We start from the raw sequence: 9,354 nt of genomic DNA, 5'->3' as shown, positions 1-9,354 counted from the left end.
TTAGGTTGTACACTTGTAACCTACAAGCAAATTGTCTCGAGACTAGCCTTTGGGCTCTCCCTGATATGCATTATGGCTGTCTCCTGAAGGACAAATCTACAGTCTCCCACATCGGTGGCCGCTGACCTCTCCCTCATGACGTCTACTGCCCTCCTCATATGAGGCATTAAATCCCCATCACCAGGCAAAGGCTCCTCATCCTCATCGATAAGAGGGAACAACTGAGGAGCCGAGGTTTTCACGGCCAAAGAAGGGACAGACTCAAAAATAGCCGCCGTCGGAGGAGGTACCAGGGCACAAACAGAAGCATCCACCGTCGATGAAAGAACTGGGGCACGAACAGAAGCAACCGTACTTGAAGAAGGGGAGGGAGCCGAGGACGTAGGGGCTTTTCTCTTTCGAAATGCGGGTGCGGGAGCTTTCGACCTCCTCAAAGATCCCCTGGCCGAAGCTAGAAAAAACACAAGGAAAGGGAAAGGTCAACAAAAATAAACCAAAAGAAAAAGAACCAAGACACCGGTAATAAAAGGAACTTACCAGTCGAAGGGAGAGCATGCCCAAACTTCTTGAAGAAACCGGACCACTCACAGATCCCTATAATGTGAGGGAGGAGCCGACCAACCCAGTCAGAAATGTCTTCGACCAAAGGAAAAGGTGAGGTCTTGGTTGCATGAGAAAAAGAAAAGAGGTCAAAGCCCCAAGCAAGGGAGAAAAATTAGATACCTACATACAAGGAAATTAGGTACTTACGAGTACAATTCCAAGCCTCAGAAAAACCATCGACGTTGGCCGCCACGTCCTCGGTTCTAATGAAGAAGAAGTTGAACTAGAATGGGCGGTTAGCTTTGTCATCCATCTTCACTACCAGGCACTTGCCTCCTCGGTGGCGAAGGTTCAACATCGTCCCCCTATAAAAGCTGGGAGCGTACATATGTATTAAATACCTAAGAGTCAGGTCGACCTCGGTTAGCTCGAAAAATTTGGTTAGCATACTTATAATCTTATAAAAGTACGGTGCAAGCTGAGCTTGGCAAACGGGGTAATAACGACAGAACTCCTCTACCAACGAAAGAAGAGGGAGAGTTTCGCTGACTTAGAAGGGATAGGCGTAGAAGGCGCGTAGCCTGGACGGTGGACCTGCACCGTATCCCATCCGGACGAGATCAATTTGACGTGATCGAGAAGGCCGGACTTAGCCTTAGGTTCTCCCAATTCCTTCTCTGTCATCACTGACCGAAAGGCTCCAGTGTCAGCATCGAATAAATTGGAGAAGTCAAACCTAGTATCAGGGTTGCGAGGAACTATCTCCTCCACCAACGGGAAACTTCCATCATCGACGGCGACAAAAATATTTTCCTGGGGGGGGGGAGGGTAGGAACACCATAGCCAAATGGATCGCATCACTTTCCTCACTAGACTCAGAAGGCATGTTAGACATGTTTTGACGAAAGAAAGAGAAGTATCGAACAATGAAGAACTTAGAACGAATGCAAGTCATTGGAATAGAAAGAAGAGGTTTAGAGCAAGGAAAGAGCAAGAGAATAATGTAGGGTTTCGAAATAGAAAACTTGAAACTTCAAAATAATACCCTAACATCCCTATTTATAAGGATCTTGGCTCCAGTACCAAAATCGGTTCATCATTACCTGACACCGGAACCGAAGCGGCAAGTTCAATCAGGGGTCACACGCAAAGCGAAGCAACGCATCGGGAATATGCGTTCATCCTAATTCGTGGACAACATAACTCCAACAAACCAACCGGAAAAATCGAAGCATTTGAAATAAGTGGCCCATGTAGGGCCATGTTGCTATTTCGCCGTAACCACCACGACCTGCATAGCTCACTCGATTGTTTCGACCACAACGAACAAAATTCGCTCATCGAGCCCGCAGGAAGCTGGCCTCAATAAGCGGAGGGACTAACTGTATGGGTCAAAATATGTCTTTAGAATATTTATGCCAAGATAATACTAAGGGAAGAGTTCCCAAGTAGTCGTTTATCAAGATGGCCTAAGAAGCAGCAAAGTCTGTGGTCGAAGAGTCAACGAGAGCCGTAGTCGAGGTGTCAATAAGAGACGAGGTCGAAGTGGAGTACCGTTGACAAAGCTGTAACGGCTAGTTTTCAAGATAGGATATTAAGGAGAATATTCTAGTAGATATTCTCTGCACTTGTACTATTAGGGTTTGTTAGGAACATGTCTCATATAAAGAGAAGAAGAGACAATGACAGGGGCATGTGAAACTCATTTGTAAAAGCACACACTTTGACTTGAGAAAGAATATCAAATCTCATTTGTTAAGATACAAACATTACCTTTTCACTAAGATTCTCATTTATGCTTTTCCACCCGATCCAAGAATAATTCGAATATTCAAGGGATTGTCTATCACTCTTCTTTGTGAGAAAGAAGATCCACTTATTCCATCCTTTATTGCATGAATCATTCCTATTATTTACTTAAATATCAATTATTGGAGTTCATTATTATTGAATGCTACACTATTGCTCCTGATTTCTAGAATATTTGTTACTCCTATATGTTATTGCCACTGTCCGACCAGATCCACACGATATTTATTGCTTCTTTAAAAACCTCGTCTAAGGATATTATTGTTAGCTAAGATTAATCCTTATTTACGTAAATTTAATTATTTGAACCAAGATCTATATTTTTTTGTCAAATAATAAAGAATTTCCTTAATCCTTTCATTAGATATGAAGTTCCTAATTCTTCTTTTGGCAGTTCTTGGAATATGGGCTTCTAAAACTACAACAAGAACACTTGCTGATGAACCCCTGATGCAAAAATATGAGCAATCGATGATTCAATATGGATGTTTATACAAAAATAATGCTGAAAAAGATAGTGGTTTCAAGATATTCAAGGAGAATGCAGGGCAAATTGAAGCTTTTAATGATGAAGCAAACCAGCCTTGCAAGTTAGGAATCAATGCTTTTGTAGATTTAATGAGGAATTTAGAGCAGCTCGAAATGGTTTGAAGATTCCATTTTGCGAACCAAAAATTACCTTATTCAGATACGAAAATGTGACAGCAGTTCAAACAACTATGGATTGGAGAACAAAGGATGCAGTCACACCAGTTAAGGATCAAGGACAATATGGTAAGTCGTCTAGCCTTTGTTTACTGAAAAAATCGGATAACGTTAGATTTTGTGTGTGGTTCTAAGGATATGCGATACAATTCGATATAAATCGTGTAGAGAAATAGAGATACGTATATTCTTGACTATGAGAATACAAATAGTGAGCAATAAGAGTAAATGAGATAAAGTAAAGCAAATATGAAGGGATATCTTTCAATCTGAGAAGTGATTTATTTTTTTGTCTCTGCCCTTTAGCTTACAAGGATTCCCCCTTTTATAGAAGAGGGTTATTACAAAAAAAATAAAATAAAACATATAGTGGAAGGCCCATGATGACTTGTCTCTTCCTTGATTCCCGCCAAGATTCTCTCTCTTGATGCGGTCACAACGGCTCTTGTCTGTGAGCTCGATACTGGCTCGAGCTCGTTATTGGGTTGGACCTTTCGGTCTTGGCTCGAGTCCGACCTTCGAGATGGGCGTTGCGCATTTCCGACCTCGAAGAAGTGCCTTGCGGATCAATTCAGCCATGGGCTCGATAGGGTTATCGAGCCGACTCCTCGATCGACCTTCGGGCTCGAGGCTCGTTAGTACCGACTTCGGAGCTCACTCCCAAAAATCTAATTCCGTCTTTTTAACACTCGAACTCGATCGAACGTAGGAAGGTCAAAATCTATTTCGACCGTATACAACCTTACATTTACAACGAATGATTTAATTTATATATACTGACAATGTAAATAGTTTTTATGCCATCAATATAATCTAACATGTTGTAGCAAGTTTCTTACCTTATTTTCCATATTACTAGTTCCACTTATTATTGAGCAGTATACATGTAATTCTTTTAGGAGACGTGACACTATCAGTCCACATTATCATTAATTTGTGGTCCTCTAACATTTCTATTACAAACAAACAGGGAGCTGTTGGGCATTTACTGCAATAGCAGCAACAGATGGGATTACCAAACTCTCAACAAGAAAGTTGATCTCCCTATCAAAACAAGAATTGGTGGATTGTGACAGAAAGAGTGAGGATCAAGGTTGTGAAGGTGGTTACATGGACGATGCATTCGAATTCATAGTGAAAATCAAAGGCATAACAACTGAAACAACTTACCTATACAAAGCTGCTGATGGAAAATGCAACACAAAAAAAGAATCTTCCCATGTAGCAGATATCAAAGGCTATGAAAAGGTACCCAAAAACAATGAGAATTCACTTCTCAAAGCTGTGGCAAATCAGCTAGTTTCAGTCTCTATTGATGCTGGCGACTTCTCCTTCCAATTCTACACGAGTGGAGTTTTTACAGGCACGTGTGGAACGAAGTTAGATCATGGTGTTACAACAATGGGATATGGAAAAAGCTAAAGATGGTACTAAATATTGGTTGATTAAGAACTCTTGGGGTAGTAGTTGGGGTGAAAATGGATATATAAGGATGAAACGTGACATTAATTGATGCTAAATAAGGGCTATGTGGGATAGCCATGGATGCTTCTTATCCAACTGCTTAAGTATAGAGCTAGATTATGAATAGCCAAATCACAGGCTTTATGTTTATTATTATTTCTGAAGATATTTCCAATGGTGTGTTAAGTTTTACTTGATTATGTAAATGTGCTAAAGAAGCATGTCTTGTGTGTGCATATACTCTATTTGGAAGCTGCTTCAAAGCTTCATAATCTGTACAAAACTTGTGTTAAATCTACATTATGAAGTACATAGTTCTGTTTGTGACAGCACAAATGAACTAGCCCTTTTTTAAACATTAATCCTAAACTACAGTCACCCAAAATCAGGTTAATATCACGTATGGTCGTTGAATTTTACTCAGTGTAACAGAAAAATTACAAAGGGCAGCCCGGTGCACTAAGCTCCCGCTATGCGTGGGGTCCGGAAAAGGACCGAACCACAAGGATCTATTATACGTAGTGTTTCCGTTTAAGTAACTGAATTATGTTTGAATTGCTCAAAAATACAAATAACCGAGAGGTCACCGCCATGTCAGTGCGCTCACTTTGTGAATTCCACGTCAGAAGATAAAAAAATTCATCGTGTAAAAAGGGAGTTTGATTTGTATAAATTTTCTAGAACTGAACTTTTAAAAATATTTTTTTGAAAAATTGTTTGTTTTTTAGAACACGGGCAATCAAAGAAAAAAATTCACAGTTAAAATAATTAGAATATCACATTGAATACTGTAGAAAATATTAGTAGCTGTGACAATTGTATTTAATAGATATAGAGTAGTACTTAGTTGCATAATTAGTTAGCTAAGGACTATGTTAGAAGATAGTTAAGTTAGCTAGTTAGTGAATTGTATAAATAGGCATGTACATACACATTGTAATTAAGATTGAACAAATGAAATTGAGATTTTCTCCCTCCTTCTCTCTGTAACCGACTCAAGCTCTCACTCTCTGACCCAGCTCCATTTTCCCTTTTAACATGGTATCAGAGCCACCGATCGGTGGAATTTTGAGCTGAAGAATGAGCAATCGAGAAAAATCAGTGAGCAGAGAATGATTTTCAGAGCACATCAAACCCTAATTTCTGTCATTGTTATGCTGTTCAAAGCTTCTTTCTTTCTTCACAAGTTTTTTTTTGTGTTTTTTTCTTTTTTGACCCAAAAGTTAGTTCAATTTCTGGAATCATAAGCTCTTTGTAGCTGTAATCGCAAATCGCTTCAAACATTTCTAGTAATTTTGTACAAATGTCGACTGACACTAAAGATTCAGCACCTACAGCTGGAGATCCAGTTGAACGATTCACCGACATTCACATAAGGAATCCTCTGTATCTACATCCATCTGATACTCTAGGTTGTATCCTAATCCCTCAATAGTTAGCTGGTATAGAACATTACACTGCATGGAGTAATTCTATGAAGGTTGCATTGTTAGCAAAAAATAAACTGGGGTTTATTGATGGTAGCTGTCGAAAGGAACATTATAGAGGAGACCTAGTATATGAATGGGATAGGTGCAATGCTTTTGTCTTGTCATGGATCACCAATTCAATATCAAGGGAACTAGGAAATTGATTAATTGATCACGCCCAACTATGCCTTATAAAAAGGACTAAGCGGTCGTTGTAAATATATTTCGGCTAATAAGTCCGGAGTCGAATCTCATAGGGAATTAACCTATCAAATACAGCTACTAGACTCACACGAACTCACGCAATCAATCTTCAGAAATATTTAAGTAATAATTTGGATGTTTACTAACTAAATATTACGTAATGAAAATGCAACAATTAATAACTAACTACTAACGGGTTGTAGACAAGAATTGGAATGATCTAAGGTTGTGATTTTTCCTATTGTCGGAATCTTTTCCGCTACATTTTCTATAAATTTGCCTAAGTTTTCTCTATCGATCATGAGCACTCTAACTGTCGTAATTCTCTCTCGAGTAATTACCATAATTTACTAGACATATTCTCCTGAATTACGCCAGCTGGCATTAAGTACGGCTCACTCGGATCGCACCAAGGTTTCGTTATCCCTAATCCCCCCCTTAAACCCTTCGTATTGATCCCTCATATACATTAGGAGTGATGTTGTTCAACAACTATCTAAATATGTACTCTCTCCCGAGTAATACATATTAAATAGGCACAACCAATTGAGGGCCCTTTAATCAACCACAATAATATTATAATTGAACAAATAGAGAAAATAATATGGCAAATTTATATTAATGTAACAAGAAAATCATCCTGCAATAGGTTCTATCAAAACCTTAGATTAGGAGTTTAGCTACTCATACTCATAGTAACAATATCCAAAAAATTTTGTATAATTAAATTACAAAGTAAGGATAAAAGGATGTAGAAATCGATGAGTCTAGATCCCAACGGTTGTTCCACGAGCTATCCTTGACTCCGGTTGCCAAAAGTCCTAAAAAGTGGCATTTTTAGGTCTATTTATATGTGTAGGAAAAGACCTAAATGTGTAGGCCAAGTCCTAGTCAAACCAGGAGACGAAATAAGTCTTCAAAGCTCAGAATTGTGCATGCCTCAGACCTAGCCTCGCAAGGCATAACACCAGCTTAAGCTCGCCCCAAGCCTGGCGTCGCGAGGTATAACGCCTGCTTGAGCTCGCCCCAGGCCTGGCGTCGCCAGCTCCCACGCGAGCTATAGGGCTCGCCAAGCCTGCTCTAATGCCTGATCTAGGCCTGGCTTTGCCAGCTTTTCATTTGTCGGCTGCTCACTTCTTTCTTTCTTCTTTTCAACTGTTTCACGCTTTAGACTTTAATTATTTCTTTTGTTCTACTTTCATCTCCAATTAACCTACACATAAAATATACTTCATTACGCGCAAATAAAGTATAATTTATCAGTAAAGCATATAAAATGCAAGGCGAATAATGTACTAAACTATGGAATTATAGCCACACATCAATACCCCACACTTGAACATTGCTCGTCCTCTAGCAATCAAACTACACTTATAGACACAACCTTTCTAAACAATTCCCTTAACTCATTACACCAAGAATATTTAAAATAGTCTAAGCCCAAAGGTGTAACATCCTTGCCTCAAGATTTGACTTACAAATACCATGCCTTATTCACAATTCACTTACTTACTCTAACATGGAGGTCAGCGACATTACCTTTCCCTTATGAATCACGTGCCCTCACCTAATCAAAGAGCTTAGTTCCACACACAATGAATTTTAAGAACGTAGGAACTAAGATAGGAAAAATTCACTCGCTCTCAGAAATAACATTCATATGCCACAAATGATGTACCATAGGCTTGTCCGTAGTGTAATACTCTACTAATCGAGTTCATTCAGTCTAAGATCAAGTAGGACTTTCATTGGTTGTAATGTAGGTTGCGGGTCAGGTAGGACACATTTGGATATGAGTGACTACACCTCCCTTAAGCACTTTAATACATATACTTTAATAGAACAACTCATACTTATGTCAAACCTAACATTCCACCTTCACTTCAAATTATATTACCACATACTTCTTTAAGCACGAGTATATCACTAGCCACCATCATCAAGAGTTATTTTTCATACAATATACTATTATTATTTTTCTCTCTATTTTTTTTCTTTCTCTTCAAGTGGCTTTTATTGACATTTTTTTTTTCAAAACAGTGCACCTTTCTCTGTATTTCAATTGTTCTACTCAAAAACCAACCCACCACCCCACACTTTAACTTTTTCATAATTCATCACAATTCAAGTGCTCATGAGAGGTGACAAGGTTCAATTATATGGTCTATTAAAACAAAGGGGGTACGACTTGTAATATGGTTACTGATGTTTGGCATATTTCGATATGTGTTGATGTTACTTTGCCCATGTTTTAACCACTTTTTGATGTTATTTAATCTTTAAAACACCCAACATGGTGTAATTATTGGTTTGATGACTAATTAAGTTATGTGTGACGATTTAAGGTGTTCGGAGTACAAAATATGAAGAAAAGGTGGTTTAGCCAGAGGAAGAAGGGTTGGATGCGTCGCATCCAACCTAGGAAAACATCATCCTGCATGCAACCTTAGCAGTGAAGTTGGGCCATAGCGTCCGCCATCGCGTGCGAAACTGGGAAGTAGAAGAGAAGGCTGGATGCGTCGCGTCCGCCATCGCGTGCAAAGCTGAGAAATAGAGGACAAGGTGGATGCGTCGCATCCACCTTCGCAGAAAAAAATTGAAATGGAGGACAAGGTGGATGCGTCGCATCCACCTTAGCATCAATCCCTGAAGCCGAATTGGACTAGGAATAGGAGAGCTTTGGCCCACGACTTTTGTACGCAATATATAAGCTAAAAACGCCTCTTTTAGGTTATCTAACATATTGGGAAGGGGAAAAAAGCCACGACAAAGCTGTGGAGGCCGGAATTCATCAAGTTTCATCTTTCTCCCACCAAACTTAGTAATTTTTATGTTTCTTTATATGATTTGTTGTTTGGCTACCATGTCTATGTGGAGCTAAACTTCACGTTCTAGGGTTGTGGTTCTTTCATGAATATTGTTATTCGGATATTGATTTTGACTTCTTGATTTATCATATTAGTTTATTTATTCAATCTTGCACTTAATTATTTAATTGCTTGATCACCAATTGAATATTATCTACGAATCTAGAATTGAACTCGAAAGTGGAAATTCTATATTGCATATAGGATTGAGTAGGGCAAGTTCTTGAACTCGGGCATCGGGGAACGGATTCGTGGTTAGGATAGACATATACCTAATTGCCTTGCTTGGTTGA

General features: G+C 39.1%; 1 pseudogene; it reads left to right on the top strand.

Moving 5' to 3' along the window:
- The first annotated feature begins 2,710 nt into the window (after positions 1–2,710).
- Positions 2,711–4,742, top strand: LOC104092063 (senescence-specific cysteine protease SAG39-like; annotated as a pseudogene).
- The last annotated feature ends 4,612 nt before the right edge of the window (positions 4,743–9,354 follow it).

This window comes from Nicotiana tomentosiformis, chromosome 12 (genome assembly GCF_000390325.3).
Source record: "Nicotiana tomentosiformis chromosome 12, ASM39032v3, whole genome shotgun sequence".
NCBI classification, from domain to species: Eukaryota; Viridiplantae; Streptophyta; class Magnoliopsida; order Solanales; family Solanaceae; genus Nicotiana; species Nicotiana tomentosiformis.
This window is presented reverse-complemented; position numbering and strand designations above follow the sequence as displayed.